Here is a 26,289-nt window from a genome sequence, read left to right as displayed (position 1 = left end):
CCCTATTGAATTTTTCTTCTGTTATTATTAAACCTGTAATGATCTTCAACTATGATTTGCCTTAGCTGTGCAATGGGGCATTATGCCAAATACAAGATCAGGGTTACAAAGGTCACCTAAGTCAGGGAGAACAGTGTCCATTAGATGGAAAGAAAGACACCTAATGAAGTGCCACATTCCCGGGAAGGGTGCTAGGCAACAACAAGGACCGATCTGCAGATCATGAAAGTGTCTCCAGGGTTTTTAAACAAATTCCGTGCATTTGAATTTAATTCACCTAAAATAGAAAGGGTGAGTTGAAAATCAAAGCAATCTGGATATTCAAAGTCTTTGTAAAGTTAATTATTCCTGGAGAACTCAAACTGAGCCCTAGGTCACATGGAACAAGCATGTTCCCAAAAATACATCAGTTGACTCCAACTCAAGAGATACCATTAGTTCCTGATGCATACTAATTATAGTATGCATTAAGATACTTAAGATCACATTGCGGTTTCTTCCGGCTTCACCAAGATATAAGTACAAATGAAGTTGAATTAATAGTAATAATGGAACTCCTGGAAGACTACTTCTTAACTACGCAATGGATAACCTCCAGCATTTTTTTAAAAGTCTGCCCCAGTCACCTCTAAAGGCCAACAGAAGAGTTATTTACAATTCATTAACCTTTATGCCATGTTTTTACACTCTTAGTCAATTGATGACAGCGCTTTGATTCTGACATTGCTGCTAATATCTATTCTTCATGGCACTAGGGTCATTAATTCATTCAACAAATATTTGTTAGACATCTCCTACATAATATTCTCTGTTCAAGTGACTGTATAAAACAATGTAAAAAAAATCAGAAATGTTCTTATTCTCATGGGGCTCACATGGCAGGAGACAGGAAATAAATAGGCAAATAGATATACAATATGCTAGGTTGTGATAAATGCAGTGAGGAAAACTAAAGCAGAGTAAGAAAATGCAGAGTGATGGAGGTGAGGACAAGCTTTTTAAACAGGGGAGTCAGGAAAGACCCATTTACGCAGAGACGTGTTGGAGACGAAGGAGCAAGCCAGGTGGTTATCTGTGCAAAGATCATTCCTAATAGTGGTATCAGTGAGGGCACATGGAGATTCATGGGCCCTTTCTATGGCTAGTGACAATGTTGAGACTGGGGCGAGGCCATGCCAAGGAGATAATTACTAGTACACCCAAAGCTATATTACCAAATATAAAATTGTCAAATCATCACTAAATGGCGGCAACTCGTATTTCATGCCAGAGAGGGAACAATGCCCATTCTTACACTCTATATTGAAGTTTGTCACTAGAGGCACTGAAGAAGCATTACTTGAATTCAGACCCTCAAAGCTTCAAGGGAAACAACTCCCCTCTTCCAATTCTCCATGTAGAATCCCTTTCTTGAGAACTAAGGCATGAATCCAGGGATCAGGCTAAAAGTTAGAGGCAATGCTATCTTGTCCATCCCATCCTTCCCTTCAAGCTCTACAGCGCATACCTACAACCCTAATCCCCTGCCATGCTATGCAAAATCACTCATACAATTCATGTTTTCTTAGTACTTTATCTCTAGCATGTAGCATAGTGTCGGAGTTCACAAATGCCCCAAACCAAATTTGAATAAACAAATTAATCTAAACCCATCAATACCATAGCCATGTCCAGATATATCTGAATGTCTGCATGGGCACAGATGAGGCTTGGATTCTGATTTTCCCAAAATCTATGGAAAAATTAATCTGTAGATGAGACAAAAGGAACAGGTTGTTCCCTGAAATGATGCCGTTTTCATAAAGCATTTCTCAAGTTCTGATGGGAAGAGATTGGTTTTGAAACCAAATACATACGATTTAAAATATTTTTCTGTGTGTTTGCCCTTAGACATTCACTCATTCATTCTTCACTTACTAGGCACTTAATGAGGACGTACTGCCTTTTGAGCCCCATTCAGGCATGAAGTATGCAGAGATGAATCAGGCTTTTAAAAATTCTCTTGTTAAGAAACTCATTTACTAGTGAGTAAGAGAGATAATAACAAGTATGTAGTTATTCTAGTTATTTAGTCTCCCTAATCCTCAGTTTCATTAAATCTAAAAATGAAGCACAACACCTGCTTATCTAGATAATTACAAGGATTAAATCGTTAAAATACATCAAACACTTAGCAGAATGTTGGACTCATAATAGGTACTCAATAAGTGTTAAAAAGCAGAATAAGACAGAGAAGAAAGAGCATTAGGTAATTCAGTGGATCTCAAACTCCAGGGCACATCAGTATCCTTCAGAGGGCTTGCTAAACAGACTGCTGCCCACCCCCGCCCCCAACACCAGAGATTCAGATTCAGTAGGTATGGCGTGGGGTCCAAGTATTTGCATTTCTAGCGGCTCTCAGCTGATGCTGATGTAGTTGGTCCAAGAACTTCATTTGAGAATCCCTGGCTTACAGAATCAGATGTACTTGCAGTGTCATCCTAAAGCTCTCCTTTATGATATCTGTGGTCATGGATGAGTAACTTAAATTCTCTTAGTCTCTGATTAAACATCTCACAATTGAGGATACTAATACTTATTTCACAGTACAACTTTGAGAGGATTCACTAATACAGTTTGGCATACAGTACAGGAACAATAAATGTAAATTAGCTCCCATTTAGTCTGTTTTCATTTATCTGAGCTCTGAAATTACTATTGAAACCACTCAGAACTTTCTAATTTTCATGAAAGTAATTTTATAAGATTATCTTTTCTGCTGGACAGAAAACTCCTCAGGAGAAAGCATATGATATTCTACATTATCACCTAATATAGTGCCTAGAATATTATGACAGATATTTTGACAAAATATGTGTATTGTCTTTATTATAACTGGGTCTTTCTAAATATACTGTATGCCTTCATTACCTTACCCTTTTGCTTGTTTTCCAAAAGAAGGAAGTTCCAGTAAATGGGAAGTTGAAGAAATTTCGCTGTTTTTCAAGCATAACTGATTGTCTATTGATTAATCAGACAAGTTCTGTTTCTAGCATTTAAGCAGTTATTTGGAAAAAGTTACATAAACTTTCTCAGATGTGATATTGACCTTTCTTGTTCTCTGACCAGTGCCCATGGAAATACTGTTTGCAATTATTTCTCCATAACCTTGATCTTGGCATCATTCTGCTCACTACCTTTTAGAAGCCAATTTTGTGTGATCTCATACTATTGTGGTACTCAGAGTCATCTTGATAGATGTGCAACCAGTGCAAACAGGGCCCTGAGCTTAGAAGGACTCTGTGCTTGGTTTAATGCTCTGTGGTTATCATCTTTAAAGTCTTCATTTTTGGACAAGGGACCTGAATTTTCATTTTGCACTAAGCCCTGCAAATTATGTAGCTGGTCCTGCTGGCACTAAAGCTGGGAATCCAGGCAAATGCAGATGCTACATCAACAATAAAAAAAATTCTACTTCTAGGCCGGGCGCGGTGGCTCACGCCTGTAATCCCAGCACTTTGGGAGGCCGAGGCGGGTGGATCATGAGGTCAAGAGATCGAGACCATCCTGGTCAACATGGTGAAACCCCGTCTCTACTAAAAATACAAAAAATTAGCTGGGCATGGTGGCGCGTGCCTGTAATCCCAGCTACTCAGGAGGCTGAGGCAGGAGAATTGCCTGAACTCAGGAGGCGGAGGTTGCGGTGAGCCGAGATTGCGCCATTGCACTCCAGCCTGGGTAACAAGAGCGAAACTCCGACTCAAAAAAAAAAAAAAAAAATTCTACTTCTTTCATCTTTCACCAACTCTTTTATAGGCTTTTCAAAAACTACATAACCTTGAGAAGATTGCTTCAATTCAATGAGTCTTGAACAACCTCATCTATAAAACCTCATCTTAACTGGATGCTTTTTTATGGACTTCTAAAACACTATAAATTTATTAATTTCTAAACACAGATAACTTTACAACTTAAATAAAATGAACTGCTATTTTAAGGACACATATTGTCTAAATCCATCTAAATCCATTGAATGTCTTTTAAGATGAAAAGCAGATGGTGAATGTATCCTAAGATACCATTACTTCTGAATTCATATAACTATATACCTTGCATTTCCCTGTAATTTCCTAGGGACAGTCAATCCAAGAAAGCTTCCTATACCTTAGTCTGAAAAATGACACATCAACAACATGCTGAGCCTCCCTATTACCGGGAATACAGGGCCCATTAAACTGTGAGGATGCATATGCACACCTAATTATGTTTATGCCTTCTTATAAATCAGCAAAGTGAAAGCATATGCATGCTGAAAATTACCCATAATTAACTTTCCTAATTGCACCCAAATAAAGAGGGATATAATTCACTTCAGAATGTTTTCATCCTTTGGGCAAAGCCTACACTCATCTTGTTTAGGTTTTGAAAAATTGTCTTCTTGTTCATAAATGGAAATTAATTCTTTGTATGCCAAGCCACAACATAGTTCTTCCCTGGGTGTTGAGCCAAAGAAAATGAAAAGATTCAAATATGAATGTCAGAGGACTAGAGGAAGGATCTAGGCAGCAGAAAAGCATACAGAGGAAATTCTAGGTGAATGAAAACAATTCCTTCATTCTGATGAAGAGGGTAATGCAGACGGTGACAGGCCAACCGCAGATACAATAGAAGGCAACAACCAGCGACAGATCCTCAGGGAAAAGAAGCATTAAATTTAGATGTCGGACAGAAGACTCAATTTCATGACAGTAATTGAGATCAATTGGAGCAGCGTCTACTCTCCTTACCCACCATTTCCCTTGTAGTTTCTCTGAACAATTACTGTTCTATTACTGGCAGGATTAAGATAAGACAGACAGGAGTTGTGCTTGCCTAATTGGGCTTCCAGATATGTTTTATTGCTATCCTTAGGGACAGGAGGCAGAAAGAAAAGGTGTGGATGGGGATGATAAAAAAACAGGCCTTTTCATGTTCACAAAAATGAGAAATCATTCTGGCGCTAACTCGGAAGTGCAGAGTCCTGAATAAGAAGTCTGAGTATCTGCCTTCTGATCACTCTCGCTGGGTGCTTTGCAGCCATTGTGTCATTCAGTCCTCATATCAGCACCGCTGTTGTCTTCATTGACTGTACAGATGGAAAGAAATAAAATAAGACAACCCAATAATAAGTTGCTGGAGTGAAGTTTCAAACCTCAGATTGTTTCTTACCCCTAAGCCCTTGTTTTAGGCTATACTGCCACACAGTTCAAGGAAACCCAAATTCCCAGATCGAATCATTTGCATTTTGGCAAAGGGGCAGATGGACTTTCTTTTTCTCTTTACTATATTAAAAATGTTAAAATATAAAACAAATGGTGACTTTTTAAATTAAAAGGGTATCATAGGAATTTACTGGCTTCTGTTGACCTATGCTAGGGCAATGTTTTTATTTGAACCTACCCATTAGCTACCTTCAAAGATCATTTATTTTATATACAAATACGTAGACTAAGCTCCTGCCCATGAGTAAATATAAGGATCTCCTCATTGTCTCGCCACCATTAAAGCTTGCACAAAGAGAAAACACAGGGCAACCTCACATCAAAGTCAGTCGATCCCCGAGCACATCTCTTCTGGATTCCTGCTTGTTTCCTACACTGGAACGCTGGAAATGACTATGTGCTAGGAAACCTAAGGGTCATGTTTATCTTCATACCTTCATACCACTGATTTTCACGTTTTTAATTACAGAATTCTGTGACCCACTCCCATCACTTAAGTTAAAAACTTGTTATTTTTTATTATGTCTATACCATTAGTTCTTGAATTCAATCAGGAACTAATGGTATATTTGTATCCACTTTATATTTTTAAAATTCTTCCATCTATTCATGACTTGTATCAGCAGCCTCCTTCTGGCTTTCCTTACTTCCAGTTTCCTTGCTGTTTTTCTGTTTTCCATATGTATTAGAAGGGAAATTTTTCCAGAGCACAAATATGATCATGCCTGTCCATGGCCTAAAACTCTTTTAATCACCCACAGAATAAAATCCCCGTTTGTCAGCATTGCATATAGGACATGTATGATGTGGCAGAGCCCGCCCCTCCATTCTCATCTGCAGTGCTCTCCCACCCACAATATAAAAACCCTTGATAAACCACAGAAACACATGCGGTTCTCCAAACAATCTTGCTTTCCATCTCCATGCACCTTGTCCACCTGAGCAACACATCCTGTATAGATTGGCTCAAAAACCTCAGCTCTAAGGACCCTTCAGTGTCTCTGGACCAGTCTGAGTTTTTCCTCTGTGCTCCCACACCCCCAAAGTGTCTTATTCATTCATCCCACTTTCCATTTCTGTGGTCATGATTATCGTTGGGGGTTCTAGCTCCTCACATAGTCTCTACTTCCTCTTCTCACTGCCTACAGCTCCTGTAGTCAGATTTGACGCCTGTCTTGCTCTCTTGGTTTGGTCAGTGACTGATGCTTGACAGCTTATGTAAATTGGATTCTTTCAGCTGACTTCCATGAATTATTGTTGCTGTTAGCATAGACAATCTTAGGTCTTAAGAATTCCTCAGACAACCTCATATTACTCTTCAATGAATCCACCTGTGTCTAGTAGTGAATGAGACATAATTCTTTTAATTATGATTAATAATAATGATGTTAATTATTAGCTACTCTTTATAGAATGCTACTATATGGCACCACGTCATTTAATCCCATCACAACACTATGTCAGAAGTAACATCGTCACCTTGTGGATGAGGAAAATGAAGTACAGAATAATTTTAAACATTGCCCAGCATCATGAAACCTAGACAGTGCAAAGCCTGCAAATGAACTACAATCTGTCTGATTCAAAGTTTTACCTGGGTAGAAATTTAACTTTGAAGACCAGAAGCAGTCTCCTCATTTAATTGTACTAAACTGCATTTGCCTCTGTTCTGTCTTTTAACAGCTTTATTCACATAAAATACAATTCACTCATTTAAAGTACAACTCAATAATATTTAGTACATTTTCAGCTATGTGCAACCATCTCCACAGCCCATTTTAGATATTTTCATTATCTCACAAAGAAATCCTGTACCTTTTAGCTATTACTTCCCAGCCCTCCAGCCAACACCCTCAGCCCTAAGCAACCACAATTTACCCTCTCACTATATATAGATTTTCATGTTCTCGAATATGTGTCCTTTTGTGTCCAGCCTCTTTCAAATAGAATAATGTTTCAAGGTTCATTCCCTGTTAACATGTATCAGTGCTTCATTCCTTTGTGTTTGCCTTGCTTCTTTGGCTCATTTTCTAATCTGTTCTTATCTGAAAACAGTAACTGCCTTATACCAGAGCAAGAAGGGCTTCCTTCCTGGACTTTGTCCTTGAAAGACACTTCTTTGTCCCTTCTCCATGAGTGCCCTTTCCTATGGGGTAAGTCTGGTATGCTGACTTCTTTTTATACTTGTATATCTAACCCTGCAAAATGTTATGAGTGGGCCTTTTTAAAGCACATCTTAACAGATCAATGAATCATTCCACATCACATCATTCGTCATAGCACTTTTACAGTATTTTCTCTCTTAATGTCACAGGTGGTTGAGACTGATGGGTTAAGTCATCTTCTTTGAAATCTTATTTGTGTCTACTATATGCAACTACAATCTATACACTATGATCCTACAGATGTCTCTCTAGGTGTAATTAGTGAAGAAACCAACTCATTGGGGTCCCGTGCCTCTCCCTGTCACACTCAATGTCCACATTAGATTCCTAAATTACATTGAGCCTCACTGCTTAAGTCTGAGAGAACATTTACCCTTCACATAGCCATTCTTTTCAGTGTAACTCCTGCTGGCCTTCAGGAATAGCACCATGATGCAATTCAACGAAATTAATCTCCCAAATAATTAGCATACTTAAGCCTCAAAGAGACAAGTTATTTTTTTTCCTGTTTAGGACACAGCTAACAATAATTTTCTAAAACAGTTCCATGAGAGAAAGTAGAAATTGTTGTTCATATTATGTGTCATAATATTACCAGCGGGCATTGTTGAAAGCAGGGAACAAGAATTATTTCTCAGCTGATGAAATGACAACCAATTATTATTATATCTTCTTGAAGTAGTATGGTATGCTCTCCAAAAATACCAGAAGTCATTCATTGTTCTTAACTGCTATTGTGTGTTTTTAATATGCTGGCTAAGAGGTTACCAGAGGTTGCAGTCAAGCTCAGGAGTGGCTCATGATCATTGCAGGGAAGGAACTGCCTAAAATAAATGTGCAAGCCCACACTTTGTTGACGAAGCAGCAGTAGGTGTTCATGAAGAGCCCCCATGTGCCCAGCTCTATGCCACATACCCCACTCTCTTTGATAGGTGAGCACCTTCTCCAGGCATTGCTTAAAAGTCTCCTGTTGGCTCATGTCTGTAATCCCAGCACTTTGGGAGGCCGAGGCAGACAGAACACAAGGTCAGGAGATCGAGATCATCCTGGCTAACACAGTGAAACCCTGTTGCTACTAAAAATACAAAAAATTAGCCAGGTGTCGTGGTTCACACCTGTAGTCCCAGCTACTTGGGAGGCTGAGGCAGAATTGCTTGAACCAGGGATGCAGAGGTTGCAGTGAGCAGAGATTGTGCCCCTGCACTCCAGCCTGGGAGACAAGAGCGAGACTCCAACTAAAAAAAAAATAAAAAAGTCTCTTGTAACTGAAAAACTATGTTCAGTTGAATTTCATTCTCTTTAGAGATGCTTCATGAACATCATCATCATCATCATCGTTTTTCTTGCATGTTGTTAATATGCAATGGGAGGTCTCTCATTAAGAAAATTTAAGCAGCTTGCCCAAGGTTGCCATAACTCACGTCTTCAAATGCTCAGTCCTGGGCTATATACTACATTGCTTTCTGTTATGAATTTCAGTTATATTATACCTTGTATATTACTTTAAATATATGTCCTGATCTACCACTCTGTCTTCTTTTCTAGCTATTCAGTTACTAATGCACACACAAAAAATGTTTGCTTGCACAAAGAAAATCATTATTCAAATAAATCCTAAAGTGCATTATTTAGAGAAGCAAGATTTATTTGTAGTCTGTCAAATTCATACTTCATTTTATCTTTATCATGAACATAAACAATTGCATAGCAGTTTTAAATTTATTAAATGAGGCTTACCTCATGTATAATATAGATTTGTGTGTTTCCATTTCTTTGTCTTGAATGGGGCTTTGTAGTGTTTCATTATGGTTAAAAAACATGGTCAAAATAAGGCTGTACAACCATAGCACCTGAATTCTTTGAACGAGAGAGGCCTTTTAAATTCTTGTAAAATCTACAAGTTCTCTCCTCCTGCAAAATATTGAATCTGTGTATGTGCAGACACACATACTTGCAACATTTTGCATATGATTTTTTAGGGTCAGTGTAACCAAAGAAGCCTGTAAGAGAGCTCCCTTGGTGTGCAGGACCCCTGATTAAGAACTTTGCCCTCACATGTGCCTGCCAACCTCTCCTCAATATTTTGATAAGGAGATTACAAGGAAGGAGATGGTGGAAATGAAAAGTTGATGTCCCAAAGAGCAATAATTTGATCTATGGAAACTAATAGGAGAGAGAAGGAGGAGTAGGGATATGGATAAATGAGAATTTGGAGATGAAATTGGCAGAAATTAAGAAAGTAATTTTAAAGATCTCTTGAATTTGATATTCAAATTATCTTCTGTAAGCTCCTCCTAGCTCTAACCCTTAAATCTCCAGTAAAAGCCTCCTGTGTATGACTGCCTCCTGGGAGATGAATCTATGGGGAAATAGCTCAAGTAGTAGATGCCATCTTCAACATTTAAGTCAATGACAAGGCAGCAACAGAGAAACAGGTGCAAGATGCAGAAGCCAGAAATCACAGCCAGACAGATAAGAAGAAAAATAGTTTTTCAGAACTTAAAGACATCTTGGCATGCTAGATTTCCCATAGGATGTAGAACTGACTTTAGAGCCAATTTTATGCTTACTTTAAGTGAGTAACTTCTTTTTTTTTTTTTTTTTTTGAGGAAGAAAGAAAAAGAAAATAAAAAAAAGAATAAAGGAAAGGAAGAAAGAGGAAGAGGGAGAGAGAACAGAGAACAGGGGTGTTGCTTTATTGCCTGGGCTAAAATGCAGTCTAAAAATGGGTATGCCTGTAATTATGTTTAATAATAGAGACAAAAAAAAAAGAGGGAAGAAAATAATTAACAAGCAGCCAACCAATATTTCATTTAAACCTGTAAATACATGTGATGTAGTACTGATAAGAGTGTATATTTTGTGTATTTAAAGTGGAGAGTTCTATGAATGTTAATTAAGTCTACTTGTTCCGGATCTGAGTTCAAGTCCTGAATATCGATGTTAACTTTCTGTCTCATTGATCTGTAAGTCTCCCACTATTATTGTGTGGGAGTCCAGGTCTCTTTATAAGTCTTATATATCTGGGTATTTCTGTATTGGGTGCATATATATTTAGGATCTTTAGCTCTTCTTGTTACATTGATCCTTTTATCTTTATGTAATATCCTTCTTTGCTTCTTTTGATCTTTGTTGCTTTGAAGTCTATTTTATCAGCAAAAATTGCAACTCCTGCTTTCTATTTATTTGCTCTCCATTTGGTTGGTAAATTTTTCTCCATCCCTTTGTTTTCAGTCTTTGTGTATCCTTGCATGTGAGATGGATCTGGATGTAGCATACCAATGGGTCTTGTAAGTGAGTAACTTCAACTCATATCTTATTTACTCTGATTTATAACTAGCTCTCAAGAATTTGCAAAAGATAAGCACAATAATTATCATCTTTTTTCTACTTGGAGAGCCTACAAAGTGGGCTTTCCCCCTTCACCTTCACAAATGAGGAAACTGAGGCTCACAGTATAAAATAACCAAGATCACAGACTTGGCTCAGAGAGGATCAGGAGTTCTAACCTCTCTCCCTAACTAACACTGTGCCCTTTTCCTCTGGGACACACTGCCTATGTGGAAGCAAATGCTAAATGATGGCTTGCTAGTACATGGTATTGGTTGCCACTTCTTCCCTATTATGCTTGTGTATACTGTATGTACTCCTTCCTGCTGAGACCGGTTACAGCTTCAGTACACTACTAATCACACTACTCCAGGTGGTCACTATCATCAGTTAAGAATTGGCAGTCAAGGTGAAACCTACTAAGTAAGCATCACTGTCTGAAATGACTTGGGTCAGTCTTCTCCCAGAAGTTCATTGAGATGGGTGAAGAAATCAAAAGTAAGAAGGTTTTAAAGAAACAATTTGACCATCAGAGTTTTTCAGTTCCAGTTTTGCCTTTCACACCTGTGTCCCAGTTTTGAGCTTCCCACGGGACATTCCCATGTGAATATACTTGTGACCTGAATAGTCCCCAGGTAAGACGGAGAAGCATATTTATAGAAGTTCAAGTTATATTGATCAATCACTGTTGTTTTTTGTCTTATATTTCAAATTACAAAATAGTTTTGAGTGTTCAAATAAAGATCCAAAAATTTTCCCTTGCGAGAGTTACATTTTCTGATTTTCATGTTAAGTAGAAGAATGTTTGTTGTGGGTTAGTATCAGGTTCACATTCGAGGGAGTAGCCTGCCTCCTTTGACCATCGAAGCTGAAGAAAGTCCTTATCAGCCAGGTGTAGTCCCTGATAATCCTAGCACTTTGGGAGACCAAGGCTGGCAGATCACTTGAGGTCAGGAGTTCAAAACCAGGCTGGCTAACATGATGAAACCCCATCTCTACTATAAATACAAAAACGAATTAGTTGGGTGTGGTGGCGGGCACCTGTAATCCCAGCTACCTGGGTGGCTGAGGCAGGAGAATTGCTTGAACCTGGGAGGCAGATGTTGCCGTGAGCCGAGATCCTGTCACTGCACTCTAGCCTGGGCAACAGAGCCAAGGCTTCATCTTAAAAGAAATAAAGAAAGTCCTTTTCAGAGAAGCCTCCCCTACTTCTCCTTTCTTAAGCTCATTAGCCCTGTCGCCACCTCGTTATCCTACATTACAGCTCCTGGATCTTTTCTTTCATCACACCTTGGAGTGGTAATTAATTAATTACTTACTGTTTAGTAAAAATCACTTCTGCTTTACTATGCCCTCCAACAGGCAGGTATCACATCTGTTTTGGGTAGTACACTATCTCCTGGAATGCTTCGGAAGGAATAGCACATACTGGGTGATGCAGTAATATTTATGGAATAAAAGAAAGTCTATACAATGTGCTCATGAATAATTGAATTGCAGTGCCATGTCTGCTGAAGACTAAGTCCAATTAACTGTATACTTTCCTTACATCTGTACCACAACCTTCTGGAATATTCCTCCTTTCTACCGTTATTCGCCAATCGTAGCAACAATGTTTCTCCCTCCCTGAGTTTTTAACCTGGACTGCTACCCGGGACTGACTTCTGCTCTGCATTTTCTAGTCCTCATATAAACTGATTTTATGTCCCCAAGTGTACCACACTGCTTGAGATTTTCTGGCTATCATTCCTTTGCCTAATCTTGCCGTGCTCTGCCTAAAATAATGCTTGTTCATTTTTTGCAGAGACAGTGAAAGAAAGGCATTTATTCTCAAACCTAATCAGCACAAATACCTGAGCTATTGCATATAATAGCTTTTCAGGACCCAACCTTATAGGATAGTCTCTAGGGTTAAATATCTATAATGAAGTGGTATTTTGTAACAAGCTCCTGAAGTGATTATTATGATTAAGGTTTAGGAGTACTAAGGTAGGGAAGACTCCACCAGCTTTGGAATATGTGGGTTTGAGTCTTTGTTCACAGATGGGTTAACTCTGTGACTTCAACCAATTAATTAATCCAACAATGTTTCCCAATCTGTACAAGGGTAAAGAGGGCAATGGTAGAGAGGTGGTTTTCACCCCACCTGCACCTTCAGTCTGTTCAGAAGCAGACCAGCTTTTCATATGACTAACTTTCCTTAAGGACCCAGGCCCAATATGTTTTATGTAGGCACATAGCTTGTCTGGACTTCAAATCGTAAGATGAATTCATTTTCTAAAAAAAAAAATTATTCAAATCAGAATAAACCAAGTAGACATAAAAATACCTCATAATATATGATATCTTCAGCATTTATAATCAATAGCTGAAAATATATTGTTGATGTACTATTGCTACTCCTTCCAAGAGCCCCTTATGTCCCTGCCTTAAGGATCCCATCACTGGTTCTGCCTCCCTGCTGCAGTTCTCATAACAAGTTGCCTACAATCTTCTTATGCCCTCTACTACTTTTAGGCCTGTGGTCATGCTGACCAAACCCCACTGGAATCCCAAGGCCAGTAGCTAATATCCCCAGAACAGGAGCCAAAGGAAACCCCACTCCTGCTGGAGACATAGTCATATCAGTCTGTCCTGGAATTCCAGATTAATCTCTTCTTTGCAGTGATATACAAATGATGCATACTATTTTAAGTATCACTGTGAATCGTGTCCTAATTTATGTTAAAAGTTAAACCAAAATTAGTGGTATTTTAAATCTAACCAAGTGTATACTTTCTAGTCCTGCTGATAGGACTAGCACCATTTCTTTGCATAGGTCATATTCAGTGCTACTTCCTGCTAACCTTGACTCAGTGGTCAGGGTAATATCGTTTTCATTGCTATATAGGCAAGCTATGCCTCTCCCCCTTAACTGGACATGACACCAGTGTGTCTTCACCTGGGAACAAGGACCATGAGCAAGTAGCCATCTCTATCTCCTGGTAAATACACTTCCCTTGCAAAACAAAACTAAACAAGTCTTCCTAGATCTCTGGGAGCCGCTCACCCACCCTGAGTTAGACTATACATTTTTATGTTCAAGCATAACTCTATCCTGCCTTTAAGAGCAACTCTGTTTTTTAGTGCTAAATTTCTGAACATAGACATGGGTGGAGTTTTCTTCAGGACAGCCTTAGGGACTGATGAGGGGTGTGTAAAGAAAAATTTAATGTGATCAGGCATAAAGGTTCAGTAGATCCAGAGAGTAACTGAAAGGGAACAAAAATCAAAAAATTTTTTTCCATCTCTTCCAGAAAGAAAAATGAAAAAGAAATTAATTTTACTGTATATTTTTTTTGCTAAATTTAAATCAAACATATATGTGTAGTTCTCTCCGGTATCTCATGGAAATAGAAGGAATATTGAAGTTACTAAGGATGCAGCTAACACTAACAAAATTGTATCAATATATTCAATATATTTATATCATTAAAATTATTTTCACTAGATCATCAGTTTTCAAAACATCATTGGGGTAAATACTATTCATAATAGGTATGTTTTATCCCAAGAAAGGGTTTGTTTTTGCTGTTAACATAATTCTAGGAGGCAGTGTCTGAAGTACTTTCCTCTTAGGGAAATGTTTCAAAGACTATTCTAAATCCTGATGTAACAAACCTTATTGAACCTTGTTTTCACCCATTGTTTTTCCATTTTATTTAAGACCTTACACTCTGAGGAAGAGCCTACACATTACTGATCTTAGAGACTGTGTTAGTATGTTGAACATTCAATTTGGAAAAGATACTAGAGCTTCCTTTGCCCCCTCCCTACATTTTAAAATACTTGTTTGGAGTTTGATAACCTCTCTTCAAAGATGCCATAAAGATACCAGCAGCACCAAATTCCCTGGCTCTAATCTCTGTCATGCTGACTCTGAGGAAAGAGATTGAAATTTGGAAGTAAAAATAGCTCGAGAGATTGTAAATAGCAAAGGCAGAGGGAAAGGGAGGCAGTAAATGATAAGAGATGTAGCTAAATATTTACATATACAAAAAATGAAAACATGAAAAACGTTCCTTCTGAAATACATAATTAAGCTCAAGATAGAGTAGGCAGATGGGAGTCAGTAATTACAGGTTCCTAATGTATCCAAAATTCCCTGAGAATGAAAGTGTTGCTACTAATTTTGTAGCTTCACAGTTTATAGCTTGTTTCTGTTTATAACAGGCACTGCTCCATTAACACTTGACATTCCAGTTAAGAGAGTTTGCATTTAAAAATAAAGCTAGCAGAGCAAACCCACACAATTTCTGACCTACTTAGACTATTTTTCTGAAAATGCCATGTAAAGGAAGATTATGATGCATGTCTTGCAATTATTAGCATCACCATCGTTCTCATTACCATTACAGGCATTTCTAGTGTCAGAGAAAAGCCCCTGGATCTGGGACTCATTTCACTTCTACAAATACAGTCATGTGCCATTTATCATGGATTTAATGACACTTTGGTCAATGACAGATGGCATATATGACTGTGGTCTCATATTACTTTACTCAACATTTACTGTACCTTTTCTATATTTAGATTTGTGTTGATAAACAAATACCACTATATTAAAATTACCTACAATATTCAGCACTGCACAGGTTTGTAGCCTAGAAGCAATAGGTTGTACCATATAATCTAGGTATGTGGTAGGCTATACCATATAATCTAAGTATGTATTGAGCTAAACCAGATAGCCTCATTATGTAATCATTTATACCATATAAACTAGGTGTGTAATAGGTTATATCAAATAACCTGAGTGTAGTAAACTAAACCTGGGTGTATAGTAGGTTTTACTATATAATCTAGGTGTATAGTCGGCTAAACCATATAGCCTAGGTATGTAATAGGATAAACCATATAGCCTAGGTGTGTGGTAGGCTACTATTACATAGATGTGTAGCAGGCTATATCATATAGCCTAGGTGTATAGTAGTCTATGCCATATAATCTAGGTATATAGTAAGCTAAGCCATATAGCCTAGTAGGCTACACCATATAACCTAGGTATGTATTAAGCTATACCTTACAGCCTAGGGGTAGTAGGCTATACTATATAATCTATGTGTGTATTAAGCTATACCATGAAGCCTAGATGTATAGTAAAATAAACCATATAGCCTAGGTGTGTAGCAGTCTACACCATATAGCCTAGGTAGGCAATAAGCTAAACCATATAGCCTAGGTGTGTAGGAGGTTATACTATGTGATCTAGATGTATAATAAGCTAAACCATGTAGTCTAGGTGTTTAGTAGTCTAAACCATATAGCCTAGGTGTGTAGTAAGCTAAACCATATAGTCTAGGTATACTGTAGACTACGCCATGTAGCATAGGTGAGTAGTAGGCTAAACTATATAGCTTAATAGTCTACACCATCTAATCTAGGTATGTAGTAAGCTAAATCATATAGTCTAGGTGTGTAGCAGGCTAAAGCAGGCTACATTTTAGTAGCCTACAGCATATAGCCTAGATATGTAGACAGAATCATCTAATGACACATTTCTTAGAATGTATCTTCATTGTAAGCCATGCATAGCTGTACTGATTTGTTGTTACTGGCTAGGCATTCCTCTGAGCCCCTGTGATATACTAGTGAATCAAAAAGAGTAAGATTTCTTTTATTATTAGACACTCATTTTAGGGGGAGCTGGGGAGATAGGAAGTAATAAACAAAACAAGTAACATATATAGGATATTTGATGGTAATAAATGCTCTTAAAGGAGATGGTAGCAGGTAAATGGACTTATAAATAGGGAATGTTTATGGAGAACATGACATGTGGGCAAAGACTAAGAAATTGGACATATGAATGTCTGTGGGCAAGCGGAGAGGGAACAGTCCGTGTGAAAAGTCTGGCCTTTTGAGTAATAGTAGGAGGAAGGATTGAATGGCAGAACTGTAAGATGTGAGCTTGGAGGATAGGCACAGGGAGATCTTTTCCCAAACCATGTTAGTCATTATAAAGTTCTTGACTTGTAATGTGAGAGGAATTGAAATTTATTCTTAAAGTGCAGTGGAGTGAAATAAGCTGATTGAGATCTAATGTTGGGGCTGACTACTAAAGGATTTGTTTAGGAAGTCTTCAAATTTCATGGGTTCATACTTTATTTAATGTTTATAGTAATAGAAATCAAAAATCAATTCCAGCCAATGAACTCTGAAACAAAAGGAGATGTATAACTTTTCATCAACAGAGATCTTTTTCTGCAATAGCACTATGACATTTACCATAGAAGTGTTCTCAGTTTGTTCTGTCTTTGGAAGACAGCCAGGGCCTATTCTAAACCCACCACCTATCCCTACTGTTGTAAAAGGATTCAGTTTCTCTTCCCAGATGTTGAGTCAAGACATGGATTTAAGAGAGAACTTTTGCACCGGTAAGGTTGCACGAGTAACTCTAATCCATGAACCGCACTGCCAAACCCTGTCCTCTTTCTGTTTGGGCAAGGGTTGTAATTTCTCCAAAACTAAAAGATTGTTACCCAAGTATAACTGACCACTTACTCACTGCTAAAGCCATATATGTGACAGAATTTTTCCTAAATCTACTCAGAAATCAAGTTGGAATTTTTACTTTTAGTTAAGATGTAGAAAATAAAAATTTTATTCCCTCTGAAACAACTAGAAAACAACTAGAATTTCTTAATAGAGCATAAATTAAATACACACACTTTTCCTCAAAGACATTTGATAGTTGTGGACGCAAAGGAGGGGTGAGTGCTCTCTAGGTGATAACAGAGAATGCATTCACAACGGGGGCCAATTGCTGAGGCTTGGGACAGATCAGGTAGAGAATTGAGCTTGTCAGAGAATTCTGCTCAGAAGTAAATTTCCCAAAATGTTGACAAGCCTGCAAACTTGTGTTTCAAATTTGAATCTAAAGGAGACTCAAATGCAAAGGCAAATCTCCATAATGAGGAATTCCTTTACAGGCAACTTTTACTGAGTAAGCAGAGACTGAGAACACAGCTGGAAAGCAGAAAGAGATCTGCAGTCTCAGTTTCCAATTTCAATGCCTGATAATGCCGGTGCCACGGCCTTGCAGTCTTGCGGTCTCCCAGTATCATGGTGATACCACACTCCTGCAGTCTTACTGCCTGCTCTTTTGCAGTTTCACAGCCTTTTCATTTTTTCTGAATCTCATGGTCTTGTGCCCTTAAAATGTTATGGGCTTGCAGACCTGCTATCTCTTAGTCTCAATGTAGCCAGTTCACGATCTAGGAAACTTGCACTCCACTGAAAAAAGCCTTTAAGTCACCTTCAAGCATTTGAAGCCAGAGGTGAAGTGAGACTACCTAAAACTGCAACAGTACCCCTCGTTAAAGCAATTTCTGCTAAGAACAAAGGTATCTGTCCCTTGGTGGCCTCAAAAATTTGGAGTGAAGCCAGAGGTGAAATAAGACTTTCGGAAGCTGCAGCAGTACCTCTACTTAATGCAATTTCTGCTAAGAAGAAAGATGTCTGTCCTTTGGTGATCCCCAAAATTTGGAGTTATTGCTTACTGATGATTAAATACTAAAGTCCTAAGAGAGTGATTAAAGATATTATATCCCTAATAACCTCAAAATCTGCTGCTTACCTTTTATTTTTTTAATATTAAAACAACCACAATAGGGCCTGGCGCGGTGGCTCACACCTGTAATCTCAGCACTTTGGGAGGCCGAGGCGGGCGGATCACGAGGTCAAGAGATTGAGACTATCCTGGCCAACACAGTGAAATCCCGTCTCTACTAAAAGTACAAAAAAATTAGCTAGCCTTGGTGGCACACGCCTGTGGTTCCAGCTACTTGGGAGGCTGAGGTGGAAGAATCGCTTGAACCCAGGAGGCAGAGGTTGCAGTGAGTCGAGATTGAGCCACTGCACTCCAGCCTGGTGACAGAGCAAGACTCCGTCTCAAAAAAAAAACAAAAAAACAAAAAACCACAACTATAAAATGTATGATGATATAAAATTACTATGATATGAGAAGCTAAAGGCCCCTGTAGTCCCCACCCCTCCCTTCCTCCTTTCCAGGAGGTTGACAGTGGAAGCATGGCATGCAATCTTGAGGGGAGTAAATACCTCCTGCACAGCAGCTTGCAGAAGGAAATATCCAGCTCTGTGGAAGGAGTTAGGACAGAGGGTTCAGCATAGAGAGAGGCCAAAGCCCCTCACCCCGTCTCTGCAGCCCAAGAGTGAGTCCTGCTAGTCAGGCCTGATAAGGGATGCCCCATCTCAGCCACAGGCAGCCAGGCCTTAAGTCCAAGAGCCTGAGCTCAGGAGCAGGCCACCTCTGGGTTCCCTTGGAAAGGAGAAAGGAGAGAGGAGCATAAAGTCAAAGTGTAGCTGGGAAGGGCCTAACAGTGAGCTCCATCACTCCAGCTTGAGAGTGTTCCAAGCCGAGAGCCGCCTTCCTGGGAAACCTCATAAGCCATCTCTACTGTTTCAGAAGGCAGGGAAGAAAGGTGGCCACAATTTTTTTGTTTATTTTCTTTGTTGATTTTTTATAAAATCTACTTTGGGTGGAAAACTAGGTGCAACTGTAGTGTTCAAGGAGTGGTCTATCTTTTCTCACTCCACTTTCCTTTCTTTTGCCTCCTATAAGTGAGAAGAAGGAAAAGTAGATTTCTGGGCAGGTAAAGAATAGAGGGACTCAACATACTCTGAGTAACCATGCCTGCGCCAATAAGTCTAGGAAGCTAAACTATAACCTCTGCAAGTAATTGGCCTAGAAAAGTCGGAACTTGGTCAATAACTGCCAGTTCTCTAATTTTTTGCTCTTACGTCCTCAAACCCTTTGCAACTTAAGCCAACCAGAAAAAAGCCAAGTATGCTCCACATACCAATCACATAAGAAGCCCCCAGGTTCCTCATGCCAACAGCTTCCAGTGAGTCCTGAAGCCTTCCTCTTTTATTATAAAGCTTTCCCACTGCCCTGCCTACATTAGAATCTCTGCCAAAGGCAAGTGATGGGGTCTGACTCCCTTTCTCTAGCAAACTTTGAATAGGTAGCCTGTTTTCATTTGCACTACGTTTATTTCTACAAAACTATTTTCTCTCCTTCACAAACATGAAAGGAGGAGAGAAGTACCCCTGAGGAACCCTATCTATTCAGTCCATAAAGTTTCTCCCAGTTAGGGTCTGAGAGGCAGGCTTAAGAGCTATACCAGCTGCCCCCTCCTCTTGTCTCCCAGGAGGATCCTGGAAGGCTTTTAAAGATCCCACTTTTTTTCAGTGCCATGAAAATCCTGCATACCTGGTTTAATTTAACTCTCTGCAGAGAGATCACCAAGGCAGTTTACACACCTCCATCTTCCACTGCATGAAGTGCCTTTAGCCCAGCGAGCTCTGCATGCAAAATGGCACATACTCCTTGAACAGATCGCACACTGCTGTTTACTTACTGCAGCTTCTCCACCTTACACATTATCTCCTAAGCTCTGTGGTGCTCATGATCTTCATTCTCCATGAAAAGTGTGGTGGACACATTTTGGCCTCCAGAAAATCTTTTTCTTTTTCATTGCCTTCACTGCCCACCACATAAGACCATATATCCTTTTGGTCTTTGCTTTCTGGTTATTTCAGGTTGTTTCAAGCAAACCTGAAACTGAGATTTATCTTTTCCTATTTTATTTTTTATTTTACTTTAAGTTCTGGGATGCATGTGCAGAATGTGCAGGTTTGATACACAGGTAAATGTGTGCCATAGTGGTTTGCTGCACCTATCAACATGTCACCTAGTTATTGAGCCCTGCATGCATTAGCTATTAGTCCTGATGTTCTCCCTCCCTTCACACCCCACAACAGGCCCTGGTTTGTGTGGTTCCCCTCCCTGTTTCCATGTGTTTTCATTTTGAAACAGGTTTCTGTGTATGCATTTGAAGGAGAACTTGCTGAAGAAGCTCCCAGTAGCTGCCAGCTGGCCCTACACTGGGGTCACATCCTATGACAAATTCTGCAAGTCATGCATCTATTGGAGTATCTCAGTGAGAATGAAGTTTCCTTTGAACACACTCTAAGAAAGTTGGTTCTGTCAGAAACCACCACTACTGCTAAGGCAGTTTGTAAAGCATAGTCCAAAACCCAGGAACATCCTGGGGCCTTGCATGGTGATAGACAATTATTCTCCTGGGGTCAGGTCTGAGGCCGAATTGTGCTGAATCAAGGCCACCTTAGATTCGTGGTTGCTATGGTCTGAGTGTTTGTGTCCTTCCAAAATTTGTATGTTAAAACTTATATGTTACAACCAATGCAATAGTATTAAGAGATAAGGTCTTTGGAAAGTGATTAGATGATGAGAACTCTGCCTTCATGAACCACACTCATGCCCTTACAAATGAGGCCTGAGGGAGCTTGTTTGCCTCTTTGCCACTTGAGGACACAGTGAGAAGGAGCCATCTATGAGGCAGACAATGAGCCCTCACCAGACACTACATTTACTAGAGCCTTAGTTCTTGGACTTCCCAGTGTCTAGAATTGTGAACAATAAATTTCTGTTGTTTATAATTTACCAAGCCTATGGTATTTGGTTTTAGTAGCCACAATGCACCAAGACGTTGGTGCAGGCTGAGGGGAACTGGGGACACTATGGTGGAAGCAGAAGCCATGGAGACCCAAACCCTGGCACAGTTAGGCAATCTTTGTCATTCTGGAAGGATTACTTACCTCTCCAAAAGTCATAAATTTCTGCTTTGATTTGTGCTTGTGGAGAAACTGCTTTGGGAGGGGTGGAGATGAGGGGGCGGTTTCTTCCTCTTCAGATCATGGAGGGGCCTGGCAGACACGCTGCCCATGCTACTGGTCTTCTTCCCTGACTCCTGGTCCTCCACAGGCCACTGATTTTCTGCATTGCTAATCTGAGTACTCTGGGAGTGAGAATTAAAGGTGGAAATTGGCAAGCTTTCTGGAACTCAGCTGTATAAGGTTGGCAGAGCTGCTATGCTGTACTCTGTAAGATGGAAAGGTACACTGCTATTGCTCAAATCAACTGAAAACTGGGGCTTCAGAATGATGGTGCAGTCCTCCAACTCAGACTACTTGTAGCCGAGGAACAGATAGGCAGCCATCACTTCTTTGTAATCCTGGCTCGTGAGTGAGTCCTGGACCTTTTCCAGTGTGTAACTGCAGGCAATGGCAATTCAGTCCACTGGAGTCCTAATAGTCAGGGGATGGCTCCACATCTGGCTTTAGTTCATTATCTTAATGAGCTACATTTTTCCATCAATCTTTCATGATTTTCTCTAATGTGCATCTTTTGCTGGAATTTAGAAGGATAAATTTCTTGAGCAGGTTTCCATATTCCATGGATATTTATAAGGGGATATGGTATTGAACTCTCAGGTACTTCCTCTCACAGCTCCTTGAATTTCTGTGCATCAGAAGGCAGAGCTCCACTGACCAGTGTATATTTGATGACTCCCAAGCTCTACACATCTGTCTCAAACCCATCATACTTTTGGCTCTGGAAGAGTTTGGGGTAACACAGGAGACTGTCACAGGAGGTATCCAGCTTTGTTGCCAAAGGTGAATTTTCTACTTAAGCCAAAGTCTGAAAATTTGATTTTCACATCAGCATCCAAAAGCAGGTTTTCTATGTTTCCATCTCACTTCTGTTGAGAGTACTCTACATGCCATTATCAAATCTAATAAAATTAATGGTATAATAATATTTTAGTCTATGTTCCAATTTTTCAGTTATCTCAGATGTCTTGCTCTACTTGATGTTTGAGTAAAGGTCCAAACCAGGTATACACATTATTTTTCTGTAACAATATCACCATTCAAATTACATGTTTTACTTGTTATTTTTATAGTCTGTCTCCCTCACTAGAATATCAATTCCATGCAAGCAGGAAATTGTTTTGTTGTTTATTCTATTTTGTATTTATTATATTATCCTATTTTGTTGTTTATGTCTATTCTTCAGCACCTAGTACAGTTCCCGAAACAGAATAGGCATTCAAGAAGCATGTGTAGAATGAATGAGTTGATGAATTAATGAATAGATACAGTTGACAACATGAGAGTGATAGCCCTGGAAGGTATGCTGTGTCAACACGGTAAAATCTGTTGCTTCCTTAGAAGTTCTGAAACACTGAGCAATTTTTCTTAGCCTCAATTTTCTCACATGTAACATGGAATAATAACTCCAACTTTTCAGGGTTGTTCCAAGAATTAAAATATGCATATGCTACCTGTCATAAATTTCATGTACCTGTGGGTTGTGTCTGTGTGTCTGCAATATTTGTCAGATTTTGTTGTTAATTTTATATTAAAATAGTTTTGTAATTTTGAAGGTTTTCTTTTTGTACTCTGGACTACCTAAACAGCTCTAGAATGATCTGATCTTTAAAGACTTCATAGAATTCCCTTCTGAAACTATCTGGACATGGTAGTTTTTAATTCTGATTTATTTATTTTTATTTGAGGAGGACAGATATGGTAGTTTTTATTTTTATTTGTTGGGGAGTTACTTTATATTTTCTTTTTAAAAAAATTATTATACTTTAAGTTCTGGGGTACATGTACAGAATGTGCAGGTTTGTTGCATGGGTATACCCATGCCATAGTGGTGGCTGCATTACCTGGTCATCTACATTAGGTATTTATCCTAATGCTATCCCTCCCCAATCCCTCCACCCCCTGCTATCCCTCTCCTAGCCTCCCACCCCCAACAGGCACCAATGTGTGATGTTCCCTGCCCTGTGTCCATGTTTTCTTACTGTTTATCACGCATGTATAAGTGAGAACATGTGGTGTTTGGTTTTATGTTCTTGTACCAGTTTGCTGAGAATGATAGTATTCCATGGCGTATATGTGCCACATTTTCTTTATATAGTCTATCATTGATGGGCATTTGGGTTGGTTCCAACTTTTTCCTATTGCAAACAGTGTCCCAATAAACGTAAGTGTGCATGCGTCTTTATAATAGAATGATTTCTAATCCTTTGGATATATACCCAGTAATGAGATTCCTGGGTCAAATGGCATTCTGTTTGTTTCTAGATCCTTGAGGAATCACTGCACTGTCTTCCACAATGGTTGAACTATTTTACACTCCCACCCACAGTGTAAAAGTGTTCCTATTTCTCCACATTCTCTCCAGCATCTGCTGTCTCCTGATTTTCTAATGATCACCATTCTAACTGGTGTGAGATGGTATCTCAAGATGGTTTTGATCTGCATTTCTCTAATGATTAGTAGTGATGAGCTATTTTCATGTTTGTTGACTGCATAAATGTCTTTTAAAAAGTGTCTGTTCATATCCTTCACACACTTTTTGATGGAGTTGTTTTTTTCTTGTAAATTTGTTTAAGTTCTTTGTAGATTCTGGATATTAGTTTTTTGTTAGATGGGGTATATTGCAAAAATGTTTTCCCATTCTGTTGGTTGCCAGTTCACTCTAAAGATACTTTTTTTTGCTTTGCAGAAGCTCTTAAGTTTAATTATATTCCATTTGTCTATTTTGACTTTCGTTGCCATTGCTTTTGGTATTTTAGCTATGAAGTCCTTGCCCATGTCTGTGTCCTGAATGGTATTGCCTAGGTTTTCTTCTAGAGATTTTATGGTGTTAGGCCTCATGTTTAAATCATTAATCCATCTGGAAATAATTTTTGTATGAGGTGTAAGAAAGGGATCCAGTTACAGCTTTCTGCATATGGCTAGCCAGTTTTCCCAACACCATTTGTTAAATAGGAAATCCTTTCCCCATTGCTTGTTTTTGTCAGGTTTGTCAAAGATCAAATGGTTATAGTTTTGTGACATTCTTTCTAAGGTCTTTGTTCTGTACCATTGGTCTATATTTCTGTGTGGTACCAGTATCATGCTGTTTTGATTACAGTAGCCTTGTAATATAGTTTGAAGTCAGGTAGCCTGATGCCTCCAGCTTTGTTTTTATTTATTTTTTTGTTTTGTTTTTGTTTAGGATTGTCTTGGTTATATGGGCAGTTTTTTGGTTCCATTTGAAGTTTAAGGCATTTTTTTCCAGTTCTGTGAAGAAAGTCATTGGTAACTTGATGGGGATAGCATTGAATCTATAAATTACTTTGGGCATTATAGCCTTTTTCATGATATTGATTCTTCCTAACCATGAACATGGAATGTTTGTCCGTCTGATTCTGTCCTTTCTTATTTCCTAGAGCAGTGGTTTGTAGTTCTCCTTGAAGAGGTCCTTCACATCCCTTGTTAGTTGTATTCCTAGGTATTTAATTCTCTTTGTAGCATTTGTGAATGAGAGCTCACTCATAATTTGGCTCTCTGTTTGTCTATTTTTGGTGTATAGGATTACTTGTAATTTTTGCACATTGATTTTGCATCCTGAGACTTTGGTGAATTTGCTTATCAGATTAAGGAGATTTGGGGCTGAGATGATGGGGTTTTCTAAACATACAATAATGTCATCTGCAATCAGGGACAATTTGATATCCTCTCTTCCTATTCAAATACGCTTTATTTCTTTTTCTTGCCTGATGGCCCTAGCCAGAACTTCCCATACTGTGTTGAATGGGAGTGGTGAGAGAGGGCATCCTTGTCTTGTGCCAGTTTTCAAAGGGAATGCTTCCAGTTTTTGTCCATTCAGTATGGTATTGGCTGTGGGTTTGTCATAAATAGTTCTTCTTATTTTGAGATGGGATCCATCAATACCTAGTTTATTGGGAGTTTTTAGCATAAAGGGCTGTTGAATTTTGTAGAAGGCCTTCTCTACCTCTATTAAGATAATCATGTGGTTTTTGCCTTTCATTCTATTTATGTGATGGATTATGTTTATAGATAGATTTGCAGATGTTGAACCAGCCTTGCATCCCTGGGATGAAGCCAAATTGATCATGATGAATAAGCTTTTGATGTGCTGTTGGATTTGGTTTGCCAGTATTTTTTTTTTTTTTTGAAGATTTTTACGTCAATATTCGTCATGGATATTGACCTGAAATTTTCTTTTTTAGTTGCATCTCTGCCAGGTTTTGATATCAGGATGATGTTGGTCTCATAAAATGAGTTAGGGAGGATTCCCTTTTTTTGTATTGTTTGTATAGTTTCAAAGGGAATGTTACCAGTTCCTCTTTGTACCTCTGGTAGAATTCAGCTATGAACCCATCTGGTCCTGGCCTTTTTTGGTTGGTAGGCTATTAATTGCTGCCTCAACTTAAGATCTTTTTATTGGTCTATTCAGGAATTCAGTTTATTTCTGGTTTAGTCTTGGGAGGGTGTACATGTCCAAGAATTTATCCATTTCTTCTAGATTTACTGGTTTATGTGCATAGAGTTGTTTGTAGTAATCTCTGATAGTAGTTTGTATATCTGGAATTGGTGGTCATATCCCCTTCATCATTTTTTTATTGCCTCTATTTGAATCTGCTCTCTTTTTATTAGTCTGGCTAGTTAGTGGTTTATCTATTTTGTTGATCTTTTAAAAAAATCTCCTGTATTTATTGATTTTTTGATGGTTTTTTTCTGTCTCTAGCTCCTTCAGTTCTGCTTTGATCTTAGCTATTACTTGCCTTTGGCTATTGAATTTGTTTGATCTTGTTCCTTTAGTA

The 26,289-nt window shown here is 38.8% G+C and overlaps 1 long non-coding RNA gene across 1 annotated transcript; it reads right to left on the bottom strand.

Annotated features, from left to right (window-relative positions):
- Positions 1-4,846: 4,846 nt before the first annotated feature.
- Positions 4,847-22,389, bottom strand: LOC116554493. Its single transcript, XR_004270217.1, has 2 exons — positions 22,152-22,389; positions 4,847-5,104 (listed from the first exon to the last, which is right to left on the bottom strand). It is a non-coding gene; the product is annotated as an uncharacterized LOC116554493 (long non-coding RNA).
- Positions 22,390-26,289: the final 3,900 nt, after the last annotated feature.

The sequence above is a fragment of the Sapajus apella genome, unplaced genomic scaffold (genome assembly GCF_009761245.1).
Source record: "Sapajus apella isolate SASKATOON/1434 unplaced genomic scaffold, GSC_monkey_1.0 scaffold14, whole genome shotgun sequence".
Classification (NCBI taxonomy): domain Eukaryota; kingdom Metazoa; phylum Chordata; class Mammalia; order Primates; family Cebidae; genus Sapajus; species Sapajus apella.
Note: the sequence above shows the minus strand (reverse complement) of the source record. Positions and strands in the feature narration are given on the sequence as shown.